At 34.9% G+C, this 27,500-nt stretch overlaps 2 long non-coding RNA genes across 3 annotated transcripts in view; one reads left to right on the forward strand and one right to left on the reverse strand.

The window, feature by feature from the left end:
* Positions 1-27,500, forward strand: part of LOC146734921 (uncharacterized) — a 51,097-nt gene that overhangs the window by 8,466 nt on the left and 15,131 nt on the right. The window lies entirely within an intron of this gene.
* LOC146734922 (uncharacterized) lies at positions 14,125-18,508 on the reverse strand. 2 transcript variants are annotated; one of them, XR_014931364.1, is made up of 2 exons: positions 18,083-18,508; positions 14,125-14,987 (listed from the first exon to the last, which is right to left on the reverse strand). It is a non-coding gene; the product is annotated as an uncharacterized LOC146734922 (long non-coding RNA). The 2 variants fall into 2 exon arrangements; XR_014931365.1 differs by lacking the exon at positions 18,083-18,508 and adding an exon at positions 15,662-16,182.

Raw genomic sequence — 27,500 nt, forward strand, 5'->3', positions numbered from 1 at the left:
TACATACTTAAACGAGAGTTAACTGGCATGGGTAAATTATTAGTAAAACATCCCAGAGAACCGTACATAAGGTCTAGATTTTTTCAACTGAAAAAGGAATACAAAAAACTAATTAGACAAAGTCCGAAAACGGGGACTTATAATTCGGTCTCCGTTCGTCCGTGCGTCCATGTGTCCGTGCGTCTGTCCGGAGTCATATCTCAGAATCCTTTGGACCGATTCCGTTCATTCTTTGCATGTGCCTAGTACTTTATGTGGGACATATGCACATGCAGTGGTTTAGCGATTCCATTCAAAATGGCCAACTGGCAGCCATCTTGTTTTTTGAAAATGTTGTATTTTGGACATGCTTTGTCAGTTGTCATTCAAACTTGGTACATAGATTATACATGTTAGGATACATGTTCATGACGATTTATTTCGCAATTGGATCAAAGATGGTCGACTGGCAGGCATCTTGTTTTTGTTTTTTTATGCGGTATCTTGGACGTGCTCTGTCAGTTTTCATTCAAATTTGGCACATACATGTACTTTATACATGTTAGGATGCATGTCCATGACAATTTGTTTCAAAATCTGGTCAAGGATGGCCGATTGACAGCCATCTGACTTTTTTTTTTATTTTGGCCATATTACTATGACACAAAACACGCGTTTTGATGTAAATAAACAATCTGTTGTATACGGCACTTGGAACTCAAGTTTCAAGGACACGCTCGCGACAACCCCTCCGCTTTAATATGACGAGCACAAAGAGAACTTAACGGGGACTGTGTCATTTTCAATGACTTGTTTATCCTAAAAACAATTATAGATAAATACATCAATAATAATGAAACGCACAAGAAAATTTAAAAAAAAGTGTTTGTTGGCTTTGTTGATTTCAAAAAAACATTTGACAGTGTCTGGCGTAAAGGGATGTATTATAAATTATTAAGAAACAATATCAATGGCAATTTCTATCATGTAATCAAAAGCATGTATGAAGATGTAAACTACAGTATAAAATTAAAAGGAGGATTAACTAGACCTTTTAAGTCACTCAGGGGTGTAAAACAAGGATGTAACATCAGTCCCACCCTATTTAATCTTTTTTTAAATGATTTACCCCATATGCTAGATAAATCATGCAATCCAGTAAAATTGGGGAAGAAAGAAATAAACTGTTTACTGTATGCAGATGATTTAGTGTTAGTATCAGAAACTGAGGAAGGATTACAACAATGTTTTAATAAATTACATATATATTCCAATAAATGGAATCTAGACGTAAACACTGCCAAAACAAAAATAATGATACTTAATAAAAATGGCAGATTGTTAAATAATAAATACAATTTTTATTACAATAATGAAGAAATAGATATATAGATATACACACAAAAATGTAGTTAGAAATTACAAATATCTAGGCCTGGAATTTAAACCAAGTGGGAAGTTTGATTTAGCAAAGGTAAATTTGTACAAAAAAGCTGTTAAAGCATTCTTCTATATTAGAAAAACTATTAACACATCTACTAACATTAATGTGAACACATGAATCAATATTTTTGACCATGTCATTAGACCAATACTAACATATGGGTGTGAAATTTGGGGAATTGAAAAATATACACCAGTAGAAAAATTAAATCTAAAATTATGTAAGTTATTATTACAGATAAATCAATCATCCACCAATCTAGCAGTAAGAGGAGAATTAGGTAGATACCCACTGTCAATATTTATCAAGAAAATGTTATTGAAATTTTGGTTAACAACAAGCACAAAGAAAACAAATACTTTAGTCCATGAGGCAATGATGAGTACGATGGAAAATCAATCCTCATGGGCTAAGTCAATGCAAGAAATTACTGGTGAAAAAGAAGTGGGTAACTTTTGGAGTGGGAATAAAAATAACATTCAAGAAATTTGTAAACGTTTAGAGACTGACTATGATTCAAATTGGAAAAAAATTATAAATACAGATGGGACAGGGGAACAGAATAAACTAAGAATGTATAAATTATTCAAAACAGAATTTAAAATGGAGGAGTTTATAAATAATGTTAAGGATGGTGGAATAAGAAAAAAAATATGCAAACTAAGAAAAAGTGACCATCCCTTAATGATTGAACACAGGATCTGTACAAGATGCAACACAAATTCAATTGAGAATGAATTCCATTATGTTATGAAATGCCCACAACATATTACAATGGGCCATTCCAGTTTATATCTGCAGGGGGGGGCCCTGTTGATGAGGTCGGATTTCCAGCACTGTATGATGGGGGAAATACCCCGGAATTCCAACTGTATATGGAGAAACAGAATCTGGAAATCCAGACGTGTATGGAAAAAATTTTTCCTGGAAATCCAGGCAGTTATGGCTACTAAATTAAATGTGGCCTAGTTTATCTCGCCACATACCGGTTGATGAGGTTGGATTTCCAGCACTGTATGACTAAAAAAACTTGTATATGGTAACACAATTTGGCCAGTATGAAATATTTATTACTGAAATTAGATAAGGATGGTCACTCAACAGAATGGATCTAATAATTATCTTTACATAGCAGTTGATGAGGTTAGATTTCCAACATTGTATCGCAAAAAGTCAAGCTATGGCAGTATTTAAGCTATATCTTTGAACTCAAGTTTAGCTGCCACTATATCAAATGGGAATCTGTTTTTAAGTTTAAACTTAGGGAAAAGATGATTGAATCTGTCTGACAGGTATATTTTTTAATCCACCAATTTGTTACATGTATCATGAAATAAATTGCAAACTATCTCCTGCAGGAGCCACAGGGTAGCCACACATCAAATATTCCATGGTTATCGTAACTGTGTTTAATTAAGACTGTTATAAAACACATAAATGATACTACCGGTACATTGTATTTGATGAAATATTTGTAACTAGTTAACACACTTAATTTGTGGCAGGCATGGGTAAATAATATGGCTTAAGAGTGGTATATGAAATAGTCTGTGCATATAATATTAATATCATTGTTATATTGTTTCGTTTGTGATGTTACTAATGTCATATGTTATAGTCTTCATAGTAAGACTTTTAAACATTTTATTGACATTGTAGACACTCTGAAATCATTATAACATCACAAAGACTAAGGAAGTAAACAATTTCATGACTTCAATACTAGTACGGTATATGCACCAGACCAGTGTTTTTTTAAGGGCAGTAAGCAGGTAAATGTTACCGCAGTTCTCCAGCCATTTCACCTGCCCCCCGAAATAGATGTAAGGATAGGAAATAAATATTTTACGTGTTTCCTCCAAATTGTTACTTATGTTTCCCTACCTTAGCAAAACCACTGCATGCTGTAAGACAGGTTGCTCAAATATTTAGAATATTATACCACTGCACATATCCTCGGGGCGGAGCTACGTCACAGACGTTCCACGTTGCTAAGACACGCACCACTGTACCATGCATTTCTATGGGCTCTGTGCGCGCTGCTGTGGAACGCCGGTCGAGCCGGTGAAAATTCGAGAAAACAACACAAACTCAACTTTGAAGTAATTCCGAACAACCAAATTTATATAATAATAATAATAATAATAATCTTTATTGTAATCGTATCCTTATTAGAATCTTGACAAAAGTGTACAATAAAGTATAGAGAAAAAAAAAAAAAAAGGTAGTAAAATAAAAAAATAACATTAAACACATTAAATAGAATTAAAATACATGTAACTATTTAGATTTTGAGGCAGATGACATACTGTTTTTTTTTAATATTTTCTTCTCTCAGATTGAAACAGTTGTAAATATATTTAGACAGTTCTATTATAATTGACTCATCATCACTAGTCATTATGGCTATCATTTTTTCTTCATTTGATGTAATATTATTAAGATGTTTTGTCATGGTAATTAGGGGTTCTCTCACATTTGTGTAGAGTTTACATTTGAGCAGGAAGTGTTCTTCATCCTCTATTTCATTTTCATCACAGACTGGACATTTTCTGTCACTTATTTCTACATTACTGTATCTTCCCATTTCAATCTGCAAAACATGTGCACTTAGTCTAAATTTTGATAATGAAGATCGATGATGTGGGTTTTTTATTATGTCTAAGTATTTTTCAAATGTAAAGTCCTTTTTTAGCTGCCTATAGGTACGAAGTTTATTTTTGTGGTTGATGCCTTTATTATCGTTGTTTAGAGTGTTCCTGGCATGTACTTTAAATTTGGTTATTAGTTTGTCAGTTATTTGTTCAATAAAGTTATCTTCTATGTTTTTATCACTCCATGCACTTTCCATGCTTGTATACTCTAGGCAATTTTGTATGCTGGATACCCAGTTTTGAGTGCCAGAATTGTCTAGAGCGATGCCAAGCTTGTACGCATCATATATTAGTGTATTATCAGGCATTTTTTTTAATTCTAAGCCAATATTTTAACATTTGTTTGATGCCAGTGATAATTAATGGGTATCTCCCTAATTCAATTAAGCATGCAATCACAGTCCCTCTATCAGTTTATTTAGTGATAGAGGGACTGTGATGCAATGTTTGTTGCTCTACTATTGACCTTGAGTAGGAATTTGCAATATTTAATGTGCATTTTTTCCATGGGTGACATAAGATTCATAAAGTATTTTTTTATTATTCACAATGTCACCCGCCCAAATTTCACAACAGTATAAAAGAATTGGTTTGATCATTGAGTCAAACATTTTTAAGTATATTTTAATTGGGATTAATGTTTCTGAATATAGTAGCTGTTTAATTTTGAAACATGCCTTCAGTGCCCTATTTTTCAGATCCTGTTGTGCTACATCAAATTTCCCTGTTAAATTTAGTTTCATTCCAAGATATTTATATGCTGAAACTCTTTCTAATTCAGAGCCATTGATTTGGAATTTGAAATTATTTAGAAGCTTGCCTGATTTATTGAAGATCATTGATTTAGATTTAGAAATGTTTATATGTAGCTTCCATTGTTTGCAGTAATCCTGTAGATTGTTAATAGCGTTTTGTAAACCACTACTTGTTTCTGACAAAAGAACCAAGTCATCAGCATAAAGTAAGCAAGAGAGCCTATTGTTTAGTAGCATTGGTGGGTCATTTTTGCCAGATTCAATGTGTGATTTAATATCGTTCACGAATATATTAAAAAGGAGAGGGCTAAGGCCATCCCCTTGTCTGATGCCTCTTTGAACAGGGAAACATTTAGTCATGCCATTTTTTGGTTTTGACTGTACTTGTTGTGTTTTGATAGATGTTTTTAATTACTTGATAGAAATTGCCAGAAATGCCAATTTGTCTTAGTTTGTATAATAGGCCATGGTGCCAAACTGAATCAAAGGCCTTTTGGAAGTCTATGAAACAGGCAAATATATATTTTTTATTTTGAAGATATTTAGTTAGCAGCTGTTTAAGAACAAAAATGTGGTCTCTTGTGCCAAATTTTGGCATGAATCCAATTTGTTCTTTAATTATATAGTTCTTTTCTTGTAGATAAACTGTAAGCCTTTGTTTCATGATGGATGTAAACAGTTTGCTCAGAGTATTGAGCAGAGTTATACCCCTATAGTTGTCTGGGTTGGCTTTGTCACCTTTTTTGTGTATAGGTGTGATAATACCTATGTTCCAGTTGGTAGGAAAATTGCCACTTGCTAAGATTAAATTGAATAGTTTTTGCAGGGGTTTAATTAATGCATTGCGCCCTGTTTTAATCATTTCATTTTTAATCCTGTCTGTACCTGTAGCTTTACCATTTTTTAAGTTGTTAATTGCCCTTTGGATTTCTAGTTCAGAGATAAATCCATCCAAGCTGTCTACAGAGGATGATGTGTAGTCTGGAAGGCAACTAGTTTCTTCAATGTATCTGTTGTCAGATTTAGATTCATTTAGATTTTTGAAATGTTCATACCATTTTTGGTCCTCAATATTTTCAGTTATTTATTTCCTGTTGCTTGCCTTTCAATTCATTTATCATTTCCCAGTACCGGTATTTATCAGGGTGGGATTTTCCATGATTGTCTAATTTATTTAGGATTTCATTTTTATATTCTCTCTTTCTTTTGTTCAGCATTCGTTTGTATTCACGTTTAAGATTATAGCATTTGATTCTCAAATGTTTATTGTTTGGGTCTTTACTGAATTTAGATGAAAGATTCTGTATTTCCTTCTTTAAATTTAGGAGGTCATTATTAAACCACTTTGATTTAGTAATTTTATGTTTTGTAGATGAACTATTTTTAATTTTACGTTTTTTTAAACTTATATCAGCTGCCTCAAAAAGTATGTTTGACAATAAAGTACTTGCTGTATTAACAGAATCTCTGTCATTGTTAAAATTAGTATTATTAAAATTATAAATAAGTTTACATATATCTTTTGTCTGTATTACTAAATTGCAGTTTGGAATGTTCATTCCAAAGGTAAGTGAAGTTTGTTTTTGGTGCAGTACACGTTTCTTTAGATTTGCTATAATTTAATATTGCGTTTGTTATTAGGTGTGAAGAGATTTGGCAGTGGTCTGAAAGGTATAAATTAAGAGGATGAATGTGAAAAAGATTGACTTGATCAAAAAGGCTATGACTAACAATTGTGTAGTCTACAGTGCTACTGCCACCTCTTTGGTGACATGTAAATTTCCCTGTCATGTCTCCTGGGCATCTACCATTGAGGATTACTAAATCAGAACTCATACACAGGTCTAATAAAAGTTCACCATAATGATTTTTAAAACAGAGATCCTGTGATGTTCTTTTTTTTAGGCTACTAATAGTGTCAGACGATTGATGGTCTGGGTTATTGAAAATAACAGTGTCCTCTTCATTTTTTGTCCGTGCATTAAAATCGCCAGTCAAGATAATTGCACCCTTTGTCGCATATTTAGCTATATCTTTTTCCAAAAGCTGGAACAAGTTAGATTCTTTCCAGTTAAAGATACTGGAAGACTGGGGACTGAGGTATAACGTACATAAAAATATATCTTCATTTAAAGGGAAAAAAGATTTGTCAAGTTTGATCCAGATGAAGTCTTCTGAACTACTGTGTAAATGTTTGACACCTTTTTTATATTGATTTTTATAGTATAGTACGATACCACCCGAATTTGATCTGGCTTTTTTATGTTTTTTTGATCGAAAAGAGTGAAGATGACTATAGTTTGGTAAATCTATGATAGAGTTAGTATCAGTTTTAGTCTCTACTGAACTAATAAAATCAAAATTTTCTACACTATCTAAGAAACACTTATCTCTAATTTTTTTCTCCAAACTTCCATAAATATTCCACGTAGTAAATTTAAGTATGTCCCTATTTGCAGTCGGACAATTCATCTTGCTGTATACTGGAAATTAGAGATATCAAAAAGAAAAAAATTTTTGAATAAAATAAATTTGAAATAAAATCTGCTTTTAAATACCTGACTCTAGGTCTATATCACTGTATATATAAGTTTAACGTCTCATATAGTCTAAAATGTTTGTCAAAAAATCTTCAAAAACCTGGTTTCTGCTACCACTATTATTTTTGTAATTTCTATTGTTGCTTTTCTTGTGACTTGCTATTGTTCTTGTGAGTAATGTTATTGTTCTTGTGCTGATGATATTTGCTATTGAAGAATTTCTGTTGTCCTGGGTGTTGCCTTGTTGTTGGTGTTGTATTGGAATGTTTGTATTCCTGTTTTGTCAGGTGAGAAGTGATAGCCCTGTAGATGTATTTCTTCATGTTTCGTACGATGTAACTTATGCCCTTGTTGTTAGGATGAACTTTATCTTCAAATAGGTATGATTTGATACGATTCCTGTTGTCTAGGACATTGTGATGAATGTAATGTACATTAGAGATTGATTCACATAGGAGCTCTAGTGATGAATTGAATCTCAATTGGTTGGAATTAAATGAATCATTGTCCAGTCGTGGTAGAACACTTGAAGCAAATATACTGCATGAAGGATATATGTTTCGTGTTGTATCAATCAGGTCAGAGTATTTCTTTTGACAGGTCTCCAGTGATGATCCACTGTCAATGTCATTAGATCCTACATGTAACACGATGTTCTTTGGATCTTTGAACTTTGAATCTAATAAAGTACGAACTCAGCAATATCGGTAAACGGTTTCATCTTTATTAGAATCCCGTTCACAGAAATACAGACTGCACAGCTCCAGAAAACACACGGAGCATGTGACTCAAAGTACTGCACATGCGCAGTTCACTACATGAAAGGTCAACCGGATGTTTACCCCAATGCATGCTGGGAGTTTATCGTACATCAAGTTAACAATCTCCTCTATATTTTTTTTGTTAAAGAAGCAAGTTTACAAACTAAACAGTAGTATAGCAAAAGGTTTAGAACATAAATTCACAGTGACAAATATCTGACAAGATCAAAATCACAGAATTTAGTAAATGTCCAAAATCCCCTCTTGAAGTACCTTCAATAACACCAGCGGAGAAGCACCTCTCTTAGTGAGGCAGTCTGCAAGTTGATTTTTACTTTCAGACCATATGAACTCTTTAATCTGATTGCTTTCAATCAGTTCCCTAATACCACGAACCTCTATACGTAGTCATTTTTCACTGACTAGTTTAGTGGATTTAACAGCTTCATACAAAGACTTACAATCAGTTACACAAACAAGTGGCAACTTGGTATATCTACTATCACTACCTGTCAGTTCCAAATACAAAGTCGAAATGAACATTGCAGAATCGATGCCATCGGCCATGGCAAGTGTTTCCCCAGCTAAAGTGCTACGCACTACCCGGCGAATCTTCTTTGAATTCCAACAAATCGGTGAGAATTTTCCAGTTTCCCCCCATGAGAAAAATCAAATATCCTCCTTGACTACCGCCATCAGGAAGATTACCCAGTGAGGCATCACTGAAGACTACTAAGGACAATTCACCATCACTCAAATGCTGAAACTTAAGGGGTACACTATCAGATTTACGTTTTCTAATTACCTTGTTAGCACATAACAAATCTCTAACCTGACCATTTTTTATGCTGGTGGCCAAGTTACATGCATCGAACAGTACATCTGGGCGACTTTGACGTGCTATCCACAGTATCTGTCCTACTTTAGATCTCTGTAAGTCCTTCTCATTTTCAGTCAGTGGTGACTAACGACTAACGCTCTGGCTCTGGCTATCGGAATAGGAATCAGGTTGTTGGCATAATCACTTTGTTCAAGATAAATCTGGCCCTTTTCACTCACCAACCCAATCCCGACATATTTAAAAGCATTACTATCTTCCTTTCCAATACAGAAACGTAAACGAATTTGACTAATCACTGATTCCTCAAACTTAGAGTCACCAGCCCACATAAAATCATCTACATGACAAGCTAATACACCAATTAAGTTCCCACTATCATCTACCCAATAAAATACAGCAGGGTCTACTTTGGACATCTGCGCTCCAGTCTCAATCATAACAGCTTTCACTTGATAATACCAGTGGAGAGAAGCATCCCCCAACCCATATACACACTTTTGCAGATGCCATAATTTGTTTGGACAATCTGCCTCCCTAGGTGGACGTATGAAAACATCCCTTTCTATTTCTTTACCCTGTAAGAAAGCAGTTTTAATGTTCATGGATCGAGGTTTCCATCTATTCTGAGCCATGATAGCCAAAATAAGTCTCATTGACTCTTTGCTACATGTGGGTGAATCTTTCTGAATTTGGTCATTATTTATCTCCTCAAACCCCCTAGCTACTAATCTTGCCTTGGGTTTTATCCTATCACCCGTAGCTTTTAATGTGCATACCCATCTCGTAGATATACATTTCTGTCCTTCATCTGGTACCTCTTTGTACACTTTGTTTTGTTTCCAACTGTCTAGCTCTGTCAATTTTGCCTCAGTCATTGAAATGTCCTCTAACAGCATGACACTTTCATCAGGAATGTTTACATCAACCGGAGGAGTTTCTAGAATCTCAAGATTATCAACTCTACTTAAATCTACTGACTGGCTTATGCCACCTAACTCATCAGGCTCATTATATTCCAAATTATACCAGTTTCTGTTTTTGCCATGTACTTTGCCAGCTCTACTAATAATTTTGGCTGTAAGTTTATCACCAGTTTGTCTATTAGTATACTTAACTGTATTTCCTGGTTTAATTTTTGAAATATCTGCCAAATTTCTAATACCTAACCCAGTCTCTCAGTTATCATTTTCTTGGTCTCCAGACATATCTTGTTGAATCTCTCCTGTCTCTCTGTTTTCAGTCTCTAATTCTATAGATGTATCATGCTGAATTTCCGTAGGTTCTTCACTAACACTTTCTGACTGCTGAGATCTGTCATGGTTACTGATACTTTCTCTTGTAACAGTCTCTGGTTGGCTTGTTTTTCTGAGTCTACATTGATGCACTCTGACCAACATACCACCATGTTGTGCAAAAACTACAGTACCATCCTGTCCTATGACAGTAGCAGGACCCTTCCATTCAGGGCTATCAGGGCGCTTGTAGTATACTTTGTCTCCCAGTTGACAAGTCTCCATCAATGGACGAATTTGCTTTCTTAAAGCTCTTCTTATTCTCTCTGAGCATTCTGACTCGGTAAACGATCGCCTAGATTGCATACATTGAAGCAATGTGACTACCAACTATATTACTCATGGTGGTACCTTCTAAAGCTGGTGGTTTGTCTACCAGAACCGATGGCATGTTAGGATTTTTTCCATAGAGAAGTTGATAAGAACTATATCCATGGATGTTAGTAAGGCTGTTCTTAGCGAATAAGGCCCAGTTCAGAGCTGTCTCCCAGCTACACTTTTTCTCTGCTTTGACTTTTCTTACAATCTCAGTTAGTGTCTGATTGTGTCTTTCAAGGCATCCATTACTCCATGGAGAATATGCTGCAGTGGTTCTCTGTTCAATATTAAAGTTCTCACACATATCCTGAACTTCAGCACTATTAAATTCACCACCATTATCACTATGGAGTTTTTTGGGTGACCCATGGATACTGATCCATTTCTGTATAAACTTATCAACAAATACAGAAGACTGCTTGCTCATCATTATGGCTCCGGCACTAAACCGAGTGAATTCATCCATGATATGCAAATACCACAAGTTTTTGTCCAACTCGTGAAGATCAACTGCGATGGTATCGTTAAAATCTGTGGCAAGCGGAAAGCCCACCACTGGCTTGGGTACAGGTTTCTTATATTTCTGACATATTGTACAGTTGTCAACGACTTTTGTTAATGTCCGAAAAACTTCTGTGTCATGTGTACCTGCACTTTCTAACAGCTTCTTAAGGCGATCAGCTGAAGCATGTCCAAACTGACTATGTAGTTTAGTTAATATCCTCTCATGATCTACTTTACTTGTGTTCTCATCAATAATAAGAATTTCCTCTTCAGGATTACTTTTCTGTTCACATGTAATATTTCGACTCTGTAAATCTACACAGTAGTGCCCACTAGATGTGAAATGTAGCTTTACTGGGTGCCTGAACATTTCAGCTTCATCATTTGCTAAATCAAGTACTGTACCTGCCCGCTTCAGTGAAGTCTTACTAAGCAGTAGAGGGATATCTGTTTCCACTACCTCTGTGTCAATTCTGCATGACGTTTCACCTATCTTGACTGGCAGTATTGCATTGATTGTAGACCTAATTTGAGCACCATCTCCAAACTTGAACATTTTGTTGCTTGGAGCTGTATTAACCATCAATTTTTGCTTATCATCTAAACCATTCATATAGTTGTCAAACCATCGTCTACCACATACTGTCCGAGTACAAGCAGTATCTATAACTGCACATCCGAAAGATTCAGTCATGAAAATTTCATTAATGGATTTCTCTTCTTTGGTTAATAATGTCAAATTACATACTTTGGGCTCAGAATCATGTGATGACATATTTACAACAGATGGATCGGATCTATGTTGACAGTCCTTGGCCCAGTGAAAAACTGACTGGCATATCACACATTTTGTACGTCTACCAAATTTGTCCAAGGGATTCGTACCTTTAGGAGCATTAGCATTTCCAGGATTTCCATAACGTTGAGGTAGACGAACCATTCGTCTAGTATCAGAATTGAATCCCTGTGTTATGAAAGCCGACTCATTTCTAACGGTTATTCCGGACGCATCTTCGCTCGAATTGCCGCCATTAGTCACGTGACTTTCAGCAAAAATACGCTTCAAAGCTGACTTCATCGTCGCAAATTTCAAGTCCGATGCTGCGGTCAAAGCAAGCTGCCTTTCCTTTTTGGATAAATCGGCACTGTCCAACAATTTAAAAGCCAAAACCGCATCAGGAAGAGTCATACCGTATTTCGTCGACTGATTATATCGACGTTGGCACAGATCTAGAAGCAGTACCTACACACGAATTGGTGACGTCATAAAATACATGACCTTCAATCGGGGTCGTTTCCTCGGTATATACGAATTGGTATATACAAATTACAATAAAGATTACACATAAGGTAAAACAAATCACGTGACAATATAATGATAATAACGGTAATAAATCCTAGCTTAACAGTTGAACAGAACGCTCATATATTCAGTAGGGTGACGCCGAGGGTCACGAACTGTGTTGCAAAATGGCCGTGTGGTTGAAACTGGGTCATGGCGTGACGGGTGAGGAAGACATCATTAAACACTCAAAATCACAATAAAACGGGGAAGTGATTGCATATTACGGCGTAGCCAACATGGGAAATAAAAAACCGCCCATTACAAACGACATGGGTTCGAATCACACGAGATACACACTCACCAGAACCGAAGCAATCAGAAACGAGCAATCGTTTTGGCTTTTCCGTTCAACTCATCAGAACACTGGAGTAGTTAGAAAAATGAACACCACTTAACGACCAACGTCGTGGCGTGGTACACAAGCGTGCCATCAAAATAAAACAAAATTAGCTTGAAAAGACAGTGGGTTCGAGTCCCGCTCAGAGCTACCGTAAAAACGTAAATCAAATAAACTGAAATCTCTCAAACCGTAAACAAGTAAACAAAGAACGTCGCAAAAAAAATAATAAACCTCACAAAACTCCACCATACAAAACTGAATGAATAAATAATAAAATAACTAACGTCTTAAACTGGACGACGCGCAATTTGTTCAACAGTTTTCAGATTGTGACAAGAGATAAACAAGACCCAAGTCAAGGTAAGTTTTGTTAAAGAGTCGATGGCGTTCCCTATATTACGAAAACAATTCAGGCAACAGTCGAATATCTTCTGTGGTGTTGTTGAATTTATACTGTGTCTGCGGAATTGTTGATTGAGGGTTCGAAGCCAGCAGTTAACATTTTGTTAGAAAGTTTCACAATTAAATCAAATATCCAATGATACCAGTATATTTATTTCATTATTTTAACAACTTGCAATGGTGGAAGTTGGTCAAACACAAGTTCTTACACCTAAATAAGTATCAAATATTTGTCGACACATTTATTCTCTCAACCTTGTAGAGGTGGAAATTAATTAAACAGGTATTTACTCACAAATATAATGGTCAATATTTGTCCATACATTCATTCTGTCAATTTAAGAACTTGTAATTGTTGGAATTAATCAAATGAGAGTTGTCTACACCAAAATAAGTTTCAAATCTTTGTCCATACATTTATTCTCTCAATTTAACAACTTGTAATGGTGTAAAATAATTAAACAAGAGTTGTCTACACCAAAATAAGTCTAAAATATTTGTCCGCACATTTATTCTCTCAATTTAACAACTTGTAATGGTGTAAAATAATTAAACGAGAGCTGTCTACACCAAAATAAGTCTAAAATATTTGTCTGCACATTTATTCTCTCAATTTAACAACTTGTAATTGTGGGAATTAATCAAACGAGAGCTGTCTACACCAAAATAAGTCTAAAATATTTGTCCATACATTTATTCTCTCAATTTAACAACTTGGAATGGTGTAAAATAATTAAACGAGAGCTGTCTACACCAAAATAAGTCTAAAATATTTGTCCGCACATTTATTCTCTCAATTTAACAACATGTAATTGTGGGAATTAATCAAACGAGAGATGTCTACACAAAAATACGTCTAAAATATTTGTCCGCACATTTATTCTTTCAATTTAACAACCTGTAATAGTGGGAATTAATCAAACGTGAGTTGTTTACATCAAACTAAGTATTTAATACTTGTTGAGACATTTATTCTCTCATTTTAACAACTTGTAATGGTGTAAAATAATTAAACGAGAGTTGTCTACACCAAAATTAATCTCAAATATTTGTCCACACATTTATTGTCACAATTTAACCACTTGTTAATAGTGGAAATTACTTAAACGCGACTTGTTTAATCCGTTGACGTCAATGCAACTTACCTGCAGACAGTGTACAACAGAGTATCATTATTGAGCAATTATAAACAGGAACGTGTCTTGGCATTAGGGTTAGGGTCGGGTCAGGTATGGGCAACGGAATTATTAACAGGAACGTGTCTTGACATTAGGGTTAGGGTCGAGTCAGGTATGGGCAACGCAAATGGCAAACACCCAATTGGCAAGATGTACACTAATGGGTTATGGCATGCATATAGTTTACACAAGTAAAAACACAAAATTGGCAATTTTTTGGACAATTGTAACTCAATAATAGAAATATGTTGTATTTCTATATATATACACACTATATTGTGGTCTTGTGGGTCAGTTCTCTACATAGTGATCAGGAGGACTTGGGTTCAATTTCCTTGCCTGCCCATCTTTTTCTCGCAAACACCATTCGGCAATAAAGCTAAATATGACAACAAATTATTTAATTTGCATGACTACCCACATAGCTCAGTTGATTTGTACTATGTCAGCAATGTGAGCGATCGCTGGTTCGAATCCAGTATGTTTAGTTAGATTTTTGAATGCTAGTGAAGACAGTGCTCCTATGAATAGGACTTAAATCCTAAATCCTGTGTGAAGACACTCGTGGTACAGTGGACAAGACAGTGCGCCGGGAACTCAAAGATCGCAAGTTCGAATCACGGATTGGACACTCCTACAAAAGACATGAAAGACGTTAAAAACATAAACAGCGGATTCAAAAACTCAAGTCAGGAAAACAGAAGACAATAATACTACCCCACATGGAAGCCAGTCGAAGTCGTCGAAGAACGAACACAGCTGTAGGTCACGTGCAACAACAGACACGAGGAGCATGGCTGATCTCCAAATGGGTCCCTTCTTTTGTATTGACCCCCTAAGGATTGCTAATCCCCCTTTCTAACTCTTCCCCCAAAAATAATATATCGCCCCTTTTAAAATGTATTGACCCACAAATTAATGAATATTCATGAGCACAGAAACTGCTACGTCATGAATAAATTAGCATAATTTTAAAAAAATTGCATAAAGTGTAGGTACTCCTTCTGGAGCTCTGCCTCGACGTTCAGGTCTCATGCCACTAATTAACCAATGGCTGCTCGTAGCCCTCAATTTAAATGCCCAGCAAGAACCAATGAAATTTTTTAAATATTATTTTTCTCAGGTGCTCCCTGTTTGAGGGCGTAATCACCTGGGTCAGAGGTGAGACCAACATGTGGTCTTTTGTTTACTACTTAGCGGCTGTGTACCTGTGGGTTTATTCTGTGTGTTAATGGATGTTCTAATCTTGGTGTTTTTCCAGTGATTTCTCTTGGTGCAATCCAAATACAGTAGGTGTGTCTTGTTTACCTGAGATTTGCAAGAGTTTGAGCTGGCCAACATGTTAGTTTTTTTCATATGGTTGATTACTGGCATGTTGATTTCCCATTTTTGAGCCATTTTTTCAACTTTCTTTGTCATTTTCATATAGCAATCTCGTCATATGTTAACATTGTCGTCTATGGAAATTCAATTAGTGGTATGAGCCCTGAAGTAACAGTTTGCCTAGGACCACCTGAGATTGTTGTTTTAACCATAATTATGGCTCTATTCACTGGAATTTAGTCATTTTTGGCAGATCTCATCTTACATAACCAAAGTTTACTTTGACCTAATTATTATAATTTTTGACCTCTCCTGACCTTGCATAGATCTGATAATTATGAGGTTGTGTGTTCAAGCACACATTTCATGAGATCAGCTCCATTGATTTGGCAGGTATAGTGCAAAGTAACTGGGAATCTTTTTTATTTTTATTTTACCACTTTTCTTGCTTTGTATTCAACTATTTAGACACAATGGAGTAATTTTTTATCCAGAAATGTTATATTTTGCTATGCGTTTCACCCATTTCTGTCAATCTCTTATATCTTGGTTGAAGATTTTGAAAATTTGTAATTCGGTATATTTTTTGCCCTAATCTTATTAATTGGCTGTGGTTGGGCTGTGGTCTGTAAATATAAATGTTTTTATTAAACTGGTCCAAAAATTTTATTCATTCATCAATGAATTATTCATGTCACCACTAATTTCAATGGCTCTAGGAATTCTGAGAAAAATGCTTAACCCCATTTTATGGGTTTTTTGTCTTATTTTCACATTATGGCAGACAAACTTAACAATTTGTAGTGCGGTCATTTCTAATGTACCGTATTCAAAGTTTAATGAGGTCAAAATCCCAAATATTTAAATAAATTCTCAAAATTGTGTTGTGTATCTTGTCACTGACAAGAGATTTGCATACTGTCAGTATATTAGCCAAGTAGTACAACTCTTTCAATTTCACAATTATTGCTCTTTTCTCAGAATTTTTGTGAATTTTTAGCTAATTAATCCCATCTTGAGTTTATTATTGAACAGTGCATGTACCCCCCCCCCCCCCAATTAATCAGAAATCCTGTTGATTTGAATTTAATTTGATCAGGGATGTGTAATACAAGTATTTTATATTTAGATCCTTTTCTTGTTTGTATATTTTTATTTTTATTTATTTTTAAATCATAAAATTGTTTCGTTGAACTACTTTTTTTCACATAAGATTTGATTAAGTATTTTATGTTGAGCAAATTCTATGTGTGGCCATGGTAAATCAAACCACTGTTGTGTTTTGGTATATCCAAGGTTGCCCGTCACAGGTCTCCGGCCTAAATGCAGATACCGTGGAATTGTTTTTTTGTTTTTAATTAATTGGAGAAATAATGAGCTGATGAATTGAGACTTTTGATTCAGTAGAATTTTTTTTTTTTTTTAAATTATAGTGATAAACTACTTTTAATTGTCATTATTCTATGTATTATTTCTAGAAATTAATTAAAATTACTAATCATGCCAAACGTTGGTCTGTACTTGTTTGTGGTGAATGAGAACATTATATTTTACAGTACTGCATCTAATAATCAGGCTTATATTCATTGCCTACCATCTATTTTGGTGTTATGCTGAGTGTGTATGTTGCCACTTTCTACAACTAATTGTCTGGGTATAGGGCGCCACCAAGTGGTAGATTTTGATAAATAACTCCCAGGGTTTAAATTTTGGGGATTTTTTTTGCATGGGAAATTACTCGTCTAATGATATTCCATCATATATAAGATCAACAAGAACTTTATTAAACCTTCTTATTTCTCTTAAGGTCTCATGCCACTAATTAACCAATGGCTGCTCGTAGCCCTCAATTTAAATGCCCAGCAAGAACCAATGAAATTTTTTAAATATTATTTTTCTCAGGTGCTCCCTGTTTGAGGGCGTAATCACCTGGGTCAGAGGTGAGACCAACATGTGGTCTTTTGTTTACTACTTAGCGGCTGTGTACCTGTGGGTTTATTCTGTGTGTTAATGGATGTTCTAATCTTGGTGTTTTTCCAGTGATTTCTCTTGGTGCAATCCAAATACAGTAGGTGTGTCTTGTTTACCTGAGATTTGCAAGAGTTTGAGCTGGCCAACATGTTAGTTTTTTTCATATGGTTGATTACTGGCATGTTGATTTCCCATTTTTGAGCCATTTTTTCAACTTTCTTCGTCATTTTCATATAGCAATCTCGTCATATGTTAACATTGTCGTCTATGGAAATTCAATTAGTGGTATGAGCCCTTCATATTCTATGATGAAGTCCGCCATCGTCTGGTCGGGCAACTTCCGGTACGAGTCAAAATTAGAATACGTCTCATACGCCAAGTCGACAGTTTCTTTTTTGAACAATGAATCCAATGCTTGAATCAGATCATCCATACCTGTATCCGAGTTCAGTTCAGTCACATCTATTTCGAGCGCCTTCGCTCTTGCTTGATCCGACAAAGACAGCGTAACGGCCAATGCTTGTTTCTTCTTGTCTAAGTCGGTTACCAAACGCCACACGGCAATTTCGTTTTTCCATGTTTCATACACGGTCTCCACTCCTAGCTTCGAAGGATTTTTGTAGCTCGTACTCTGTGACATCTTGTCAACCGTGCTCTGCTACCATTTAATAAAGTACGAACTCAGCAATATCGGTAAACGGTTTCATCTTTATTAGAATCCCGTTCACAGAAATACAGACTGCACAGCTCCAGAAAACACACGGAGCATGTGACTCAAAGTACTGCACATGCGCAGTTCACTACATGAAAGGTCAACCGGATGTTTACCCCAATGCATGCTGGGAGTTTATCGTACATCAAGTTAACAAATCTTCAATGAATAATTTGACATCGTCAATACCTTTTCGTCGTAGAGACTTCACGTATGTCTCTCTGACAGTAGAAAATTTCTCGGGCTCTATGTATTTGACTGTGGAGTCACCTACAATCACTGTGTTGTAGCCTCCTTTGTTAGCAGTATTTTCTCCATTTGGTTTGGTTTAACTCCTGTTTGTTGTTGCTAGTTTGTAAATTCTCCTGTGAGACATTATCTACATCTGGTTTAGAAGATGATGGAGATGGGTCTAGCACAGCATAGTAGTTTGTCACTGGAATGTTTGTCACAAAGGGTCCTGCATTAGCATTAAGTGTGGATGAGTTTTATTGTTCATCTTTGTCTTCAACTGAGTTGGAGATGTTATCTGTTTGAGATGCAGAGTTCTTTTTTTCTTTGTTTTGGTTGACCTTCATTGGTGCATCTTGAGTACTTTTCAAAAAATTCAGTATTTGGTTCTGCATATCATGTACTTTGTTAATACTCTTCTTTATGCCTGCTACATCATTATTGGTCTTATTAAGAGCAGTGTGGAATTTTTCCAGTGACACGTTCACTTCTCTTATTTCTTGTTGACAGCTAGCAGTAAGTTTATCTTGGGAATGTATTGTTGCCATAATGTCTAGTTTATCTTGCTGCATTGTGTTAAGTCGATGGTTAATTTCCAAGTAACTTGCCTCTATTTCTTCAATGGTACCTAGAAAGTTAGACTCTTTCTGTAGAATTAGAGTACGTGCCTTGGTAAGGAGTGTTGATTTCAGCGGTGAAGGATCCATGTTGTTTTTGTTAGACATGGGCGATTCAAGGACGTCGACAGTGACTTTGTTATTCTGCGTGTTATTGTCGACAGAATGTTCGTCTTGTACAGTAACTTGTACAGTTACACACGTAGGGCTAATCTTGTTGCACTGTTCAGAGGAGTCTCAACAATCATCCCAAAGTACCGTTTTGGGCCTTTGTTTTCACCGCCGCGTGTTGCCAGGCGGTGAAAATGCCCGGATGTCCGCCCCGAGGATAATAAGAATTTTCTTGTGTGCTCACTGGCCAAAATAACACTTTTTTACATACCATGTTTTATTTATTCAGCTTTAGGAGAGAGTAGGAAATCAAACGAATGGTGATCACATTTATGCAAATGTATGCATAGATTCCATGATGCCAGTTGACCACAGTCGTCATGTATGTTAGTTGCTCGTGGAAAAGGTGAGGCGCAGTTTTATATATGCCACTCAGCGCGTACGCGCAAGTCAGACTTTCGCGTGGCATTCTAATCATAATCATCGCACAAACCTGACTTGCGTGTGGCAATAAAATACAAGTTAGAATAAAGGAAATGTACGCGAAAATGAAATGAAAGCACAAAGGATCCAGAAAAACATAGAAATCAACATAATATAAAATATAATCGCATGATTATGTGAATATACATCATGCATAGTCTAAGAAAATGTTTACAAAGATTAATGTTTCGCGTAGACCATAATCACGCAAAGTATAAATTCAAAGTGTTTTAATACATTGGTGAGAGATCGCATTTTACGTGAACAAGAACATGCACTAAGAAGGAAAAGCAAGCCAAAGTCGAAATGGGGTGTATTATGGATTACAAAATATGCTGCGACATCATTTTGGAGCGCAAATGAACTTCAAGTACGTCTTTGCGAAACTTGCTTCAGGCGATGCTGACATCAAGTGTGTGTTGGCCAAAGTTTGACCTCCAAGTCACGCGCTGAACTGGCGCGTTACCTTAGCAACCTTTTTGACTCCCATGTGCGAAGCACATAATGGGATTCTTTGCAGTTAGTGTGTGTGTGTGTGTGTCCCATTGATATCTCAAGAACCAATTATCTGATTTTAATGAAATTTTACTCAGACTTGATTAGTTTTTTGTTGAAATCAATGCATATTAATTATCTTATTTGCATATAAATTAGCCAATTTAAAACATTTCACTTGTTTCTCATGTACTATTAAACAGATTTCAATAAAACTTGGTACGTAGATGCTCTTGGATAATGCACAACCTGATTAGTTTTTGGTTGAAATCCGTGCATATAAATAACCTAACTTGCATATAAATTAACAAATATTCAACTTTTTTACCAATATATCAGCCACACATCAGATTCAATGAAATTTGACGCATGGAGCCGGGAACCCACTGGTGACGCTGTATACAATCAAGGCCTAGTTCGGCTTGCCATAGCTCATTTAGACTTCATTGTAAAACGAAAAAGCTTTTGGTAAATTTGGTGATCAGTTTAGTATGATAGAAAGCGTTTACAGTCTTCAAATAACCACAATAGAGTGGGGATCAACACTGAATATATGTGATTCTGAGGTTTCAGACTAAATGCTAACAATATTCATGAGATATGTCTACATCATAACGTTGTTAAGGGTTATTGTGTACGCAATGCGCATGCTTCGGGTTCTTTTCTCATTTTCAACAGCGCATGCTTAGGTCAATTGAAATTTACATGTCATGGTCAGCACCGTCAATGGCTTTCACCACATTGATGATGCTGAACATTGTCTTCGTATTCATATTGTTATATATACTGGATATACATGTATACAACAGCTAACAACCCAGCGACTGCTGAGGATTTGTACACACTCCCACCATGTCATACGCTATAATATGCAATGACAATCCTGGTTTCCCCATAACTCTGGGTACATACACATGTACACATGCTTAGGGATAAGCCATATACAAGATCAGTTTAGGGTTGAATTTTGTGCTTACTAATTACCTAATTTGCATTAATTCACAGCGCTCCACTGATCAAATTTTAATAAAACTAGGTACATAGGTACTTTTAGATATTCCACACACCTTATTACTTCAGGGTTGAAATCCATGCATATTAATTACCTGTTATTAGTTTCTTGTGTATACTTTAACAGTAATGTACTAAGTACCATTGCAGATAGGCAAATGCAACTGGTGCTGTAATTTTGTGGTCTGACAAGATATTAGACCAAAATATTAAGCCATCATATATGGTCATTATTTTTTTAGCCTCTTGGAACTTCCCTAATCATTTACTCTATTAGAAGCACATAAACTGTCAAAATAAAGGACAAAAAAAGACATAATTCAATGATTTTGCAAGCAATAATCACAATTCTTTATGTGTACTTATGAGGTGTTTCTAATATAGTAATCAATACAGTATTCCTAATTTGTTTCTCTTGCCTTTGATAAGTTCTTTCTAAGTTAGCTTTCTTTGATTTTATCATTTATGACTTGCACTTGATTTACCTGTACCTACTAATCTACTGATATTAATCTTTTTGAAATAACATGCAAATATTATAATGTTTTCTTTTGTGTGTAAATTGGTGAACTCACATGAACTTAAGGCTGTGAACTGATTAATTGCATTAAATACCATGATGTATGTAAATTGGTGACCTTGTATGACCTTAAGGTCCTAAACTGATTAATTGCATTAAATACCATGATGTATGTAAATTGGTGACCTTGTATGACCTTAAGTACCTAAACTGATTAATTGCATTAAATACCATGATGTATGTAAATTGGTGACCTCATATGACCTTAAGGTCCTAAACTGATTAATTGCATTAAATACCATGATGTATGTAAATTGGTGACCTCATATGACCTTAAGGTCCTAAACTGATTAATTGCATTAACTACCATGATGTATGTAAATTGGTGACCTCATATGACCTTAAGGTCCTAAACTGATTAATTGCATTAAATACCATGATGTATGTAAATTGGTGACCTCATATGACCTTAAGGTCCTAAACTGATTAATTGCATTAAATACCATGATGTATGTAAATTGGTGACCTCATATGACCTTAAGGTCCTAAACTGATTAATTGCATTAAATACCATGATGTATGTAAATTGGTGACCTCATATGACCTTAAGGTCCTAAACTGATTAATTGCATTAAATACCATGATGTATGTAAATTGGTGACCTCATATGACCTTAAGGTCCTAAACTGATTAATTGCATTAAATACCATGATGTATGTAAATTGGTGACCTTGTGAGACCTTAAGTACCTAAACTGATTAATTGCATTAACTACCATGATGTAAGTAAATTGGTGACCTTGTATGACCTTAAGTACCTAAACTGATTAATTGCATTAAATACCATGATGTATGTAAATTGGTGACCTCATATGACCTTAAGGTCCTAAACTGATTAATTGCATTAAATACCATGATGTAAGTAAATTGGTGACCTTGTATGACCTTAAGGTCCTAAACTGATTAATTGCATTAAATACCATGATGTATGTAAATTGGTGACCTCATATGACCTTAAGGTCCTAAACTGATTAATTGCATTAAATACCATGATGTCAGTAAATTGGTGACCTCATATGACCTTAAGGTCCTAAACTGATTAATTGCATTAAATACCATGATGTATGTAAATTGGTGACCTCATATGACCTTAAGGTCCTAAACTGATTAATTGCATTAAATACCATGATGTAAGTAAATTGGTGACCTCATATGACCTTAAGGTCCTAAACTGATTAATTGCATTAAATACCATGATGTATGTAAATTGGTGACCTCATATGACCTTAAGGTCCTAAACTGATTAATTGCATTAAATACCATGATGTAAGTAAATTGGTGACCTTGTATGACCTTAAGGTCCTAAACTGATTAATTGCATTAAATACCATGATGTATGTAAATTGGTGACCTCATATGACCTTAAGGTCCTAAACTGATTAATTGCATTAAATACCATGATGTCAGTAAATTGGTGACCTCATATGACCTTAAGGTCCTAAACTGATTAATTGCATTAAATACCATGATGTATGTAAATTGGTGACCTCATATGACCTTAAGGTCCTAAACTGATTAATTGCATTAAATACCATGATGTAAGTAAATTGGTGACCTCATATGACCTTAAGGTCCTAAACTGATTAATTGCATTAAATACCATGATGTAAGTAAATTGGTGACCTTGTGAGACCTTAAGTACCTAAACTGATTAATTGCATTAAATACCATGATGTATGTAAATTGGTGACCTTGTATGACCCTAAGGTCCTAAACTGATTAATTGCATTAACTACCATGATGTATGTAAATTGGTGACCTCATATGACCTTAAGGTCCTAAACTGATTAATTGCATTAAATACCATGATGTAAGTAAATTGGTGACCTTGTATGACCTTAAGTACCTAAGCTGATTAATTGCATTAAATACCATGATGTATGTAAATTGGTGACCTTGTATGACCCTAAGGTCCTAAACTGATTAATTGCATTAACTACCATGATGTATGTAAATTGGTGACCTCATATGACCTTAAGGTCCTAAACTGATTAATTGCATTAAATACCATGATGTATGTAAATTGGTGACCTCATATGACCTTAAGGTCCTAAACTGATTAATTGCATTAACTACCATGATGTAAGTAAATTGGTGACCTTGTGAGACCTTAAGTACCTAAACTGATTAATTGCATTAACTACCATGATGTATGTAAATTGGTGACCTCGTATGACCTTAAGTACCTAAACTGATTAATTGCATTAACTACCATGATGTATGTAAATTGGTGACCTTGTATGACCTTAAGTACCTAAACTGATTAGTTGCATTAAATACCATGATGTATGCAAATTGGTGACCTTGTATGACCTTAAGGTCCTTAACTGATTAATTGCATTAACTACCATGATGTATGTAAATTGGTGACCTTGTATGACCTTAAGTACCTAAACTGATTAGTTGCATTAAATACCATGATGTATGCAAATTGGTGACCTCGTATTACCTTAAGGTCTTAAACTGATTAATTGCATTAACTACCATGATGTATGTAAATTGGTGACCTTGTATGACCTTAAGTACCTAAGCTGATTAATTGCATTAAATACCATGATGTATGCAAATTGGTGACCTTGTATGACCTTAAGTACCTAAGCTGATTAATTGCATCAAATACCATGATGTATTAAAATTGTGACCTTGTATGACCTTAAGTACCTAAGCTGATTAATTGCATTAAATACCATGATGTATGTAATTTGGTGACCTCATATGACCTTATGGTCCTAAACTGATTAATTGCATTAACTACCATGATGTATGTAAATTGGTGACCTTGTATGACCTTAAGTACCTAAGCTGATTAATTGCATCAAATACCATGATGTATGAAAATTGTGACCTTGTATGACCTTAAGTACCTAAGCTGATTAATTGCATTAAATATTATGATGTATGTAATTTGGTGACCTCATATGACCTTAAGGTCCTAAACTGATTAATTGCATTAAATACCATGATGTATGTAAATTGGTGACCTTGTATGACCTTAAGTACCTAAGCTGATTAATTGCATTAACTACCATGATGTATGTAAATTGGTGACCTTGTATGACCTTAAGTACCTAAACTGATTAATTGCATTAAATACCATGATGTATGTTAATTGGTGACCTCGTATGACCTTAAGGTCCTAAACTGATTAATTGCATTAAATACCATGATGTATGTAAGTTGGTGACCTCGTATGACCTTAAGTACCTAAGCTGATTAATTGCATTAAATACCATGATGTATGCAAATTGGTGACCTTGTATGACCTTAAGGTCCTAAACTGATTAATTGCATTAACTACCATGATGTATGTAAATTGGTGACCTTGTATGACCTTAAGTACCTAAACTGATTAGTTGCATTAAATACCATGATGTATGCAAATTGGTGACCTCGTATTACCTTAAGGTCCTAAACTGATTAATTGCATTAAATACCATGATGTATGTAAATTGGTGACCTTGTATGACCTTAAGTACCTAAGCTGATTAATTGCATTAAATACCATGATGTATGCAAATTGGTGACCTTGTATGACCTTAAGTACCTAAGCTGATTAATTGCATCAAATACCATGATGTATGAAAATTGTGACCTTGTATGACCTTAAGTACCTAAGCTGATTAATTGCATTAAATACCATGATGTATGTAATTTGGTGACCTCATATGACCTTATGGTCCTAAACTGATTAATTGCATTAACTACCATGATGTATGTAAATTGGTGACCTTGTATGACCTTAAGTACCTAAGCTGATTAATTGCATCAAATACCATGATGTATGAAAATTGTGACCTTGTATGACCTTAAGTACCTAAGCTGATTAATTGCATTAAATATTATGATGTATGTAATTTGGTGACCTCGTATGACCTTAAGGTCCTAAACTGATTAATTGCATTAAATACCATGATGTATGTAAATTGGTGACCTTGTGAGACCTTAAGTACCTAAGCTGATTAATTGCATTAAATACCATGATGTATGTAAATTGGTGACCTTGTATGACCTTAAGTACCTAAGCTGATTAATTGCATTAAATACCATGATGTATGTAATTTGGTGACCTCATATGACCTTATGGTCCTAAACTGATTAATTGCATTAACTACCATGATGTATGTAAATTGGTGACCTTGTATGACCTTAAGTACCTAAGCTGATTAATTGCATTAAATACCATGATGTATGTAATTTGGTGACCTCATATGACCTTATGGTCCTAAACTGATTAATTGCATTAACTACCATGATGTATGTAAATTGGTGACCTTATATGACCTTAAGTACCTAAGCTGATTAATTGCATCAAATACCATGATGTATGAAAATTGTGACCTTGTATGACCTTAAGTACCTAAGCTGATTAATTGCATTAAATATTATGATGTATGTAATTTGGTGACCTCGTATGACCTTAAGGTCCTAAACTGATTAATTGCATTAAATACCATGATGTATGTAAATTGGTGACCTCGTATGACCTTAAGTACCTAAGCTGATTAATTGCATTAAATACCATGATGTATGTAAATTGGTGACCTCATATGACCTTAAGGTCCTAAACTGATTAATTGCATTAAATACCATGATGTATGTAATTTGGTGACCTTGTATGACCTTAAGTACCTAAACTGATTAATTGCATTAAATACCATGATGTATGTAATTTGGTGACCTTGTATGACCTTAAGTACCTAAACTGATTAATTGCATTAAATACCATGATGTATGTAAATTGGTGACCTTGTATGACCTTAAGTACCTAAGCTGATTACTTGCATCAAATACCATGATGTATGTAAATTGGTGATCTTGTATGACCTTAAGTACCTAAACTGATTAATTGCATTAAATACCATGATGTATGTAATTTGGTGACCTTGTATGACCTTAAGTACCTAAACTGATTAATTGCATTAAATACCATGATGTATGTAAATTGGTGACCTTGTATGACCTTAAGTACCTAAACTGATTAATTGCATTAAATACCATGATGTATGTAAATTGGTGACCTTGTATGACCTTAAGTACCTAAACTGATTAATTGCATTAAATACCATGATGTATGTAAATTGGTGACCTTGTATGACCTTAAGTACCTAAGCTGATTACTTGCATCAAATACCATGATGTATGTAAATTGGTGATCTTGTATGACCTTAAGTACCTAAGCTGATTAATTGCATTAAATACCATGATGTATGTAAATTGGTGACCTTGTATGACCCTAAGGTCCTAAACTGATTAATTGCATTAAATACCATGATGTATGTAAAATTGGTGACCTTGTATGACCTTAAGTACCTAAGCTGATTAATTGCATCAAATACCATGATGTATGTAAATTGGTGACCTTGTATGACCTTAAGTATCTAAGCTGATTAATTGCATTAAATACTATGATGTATGTAAATTGGTGACCTTGTATGACCCTAAGATCCTAAACTGATTAATTGCATTAAATACCATGATGTATGTAAATTGGTGACCTTGTATGACCTTAAGGTCCTAAACTGATTAATTGCATTAAATACCATGATGTATGTAAATTGGTGACCTTGTATGACCTTAAGTACCTAAGCTGATTAATTGCATTAAATACCATGAT

The sequence above is a fragment of the Saccoglossus kowalevskii genome, chromosome 13 (assembly GCF_978046115.1).
Source record: "Saccoglossus kowalevskii chromosome 13, keSacKowa6.1, whole genome shotgun sequence".
Taxonomy (NCBI): Eukaryota; Metazoa; Hemichordata; class Enteropneusta; family Harrimaniidae; genus Saccoglossus; species Saccoglossus kowalevskii.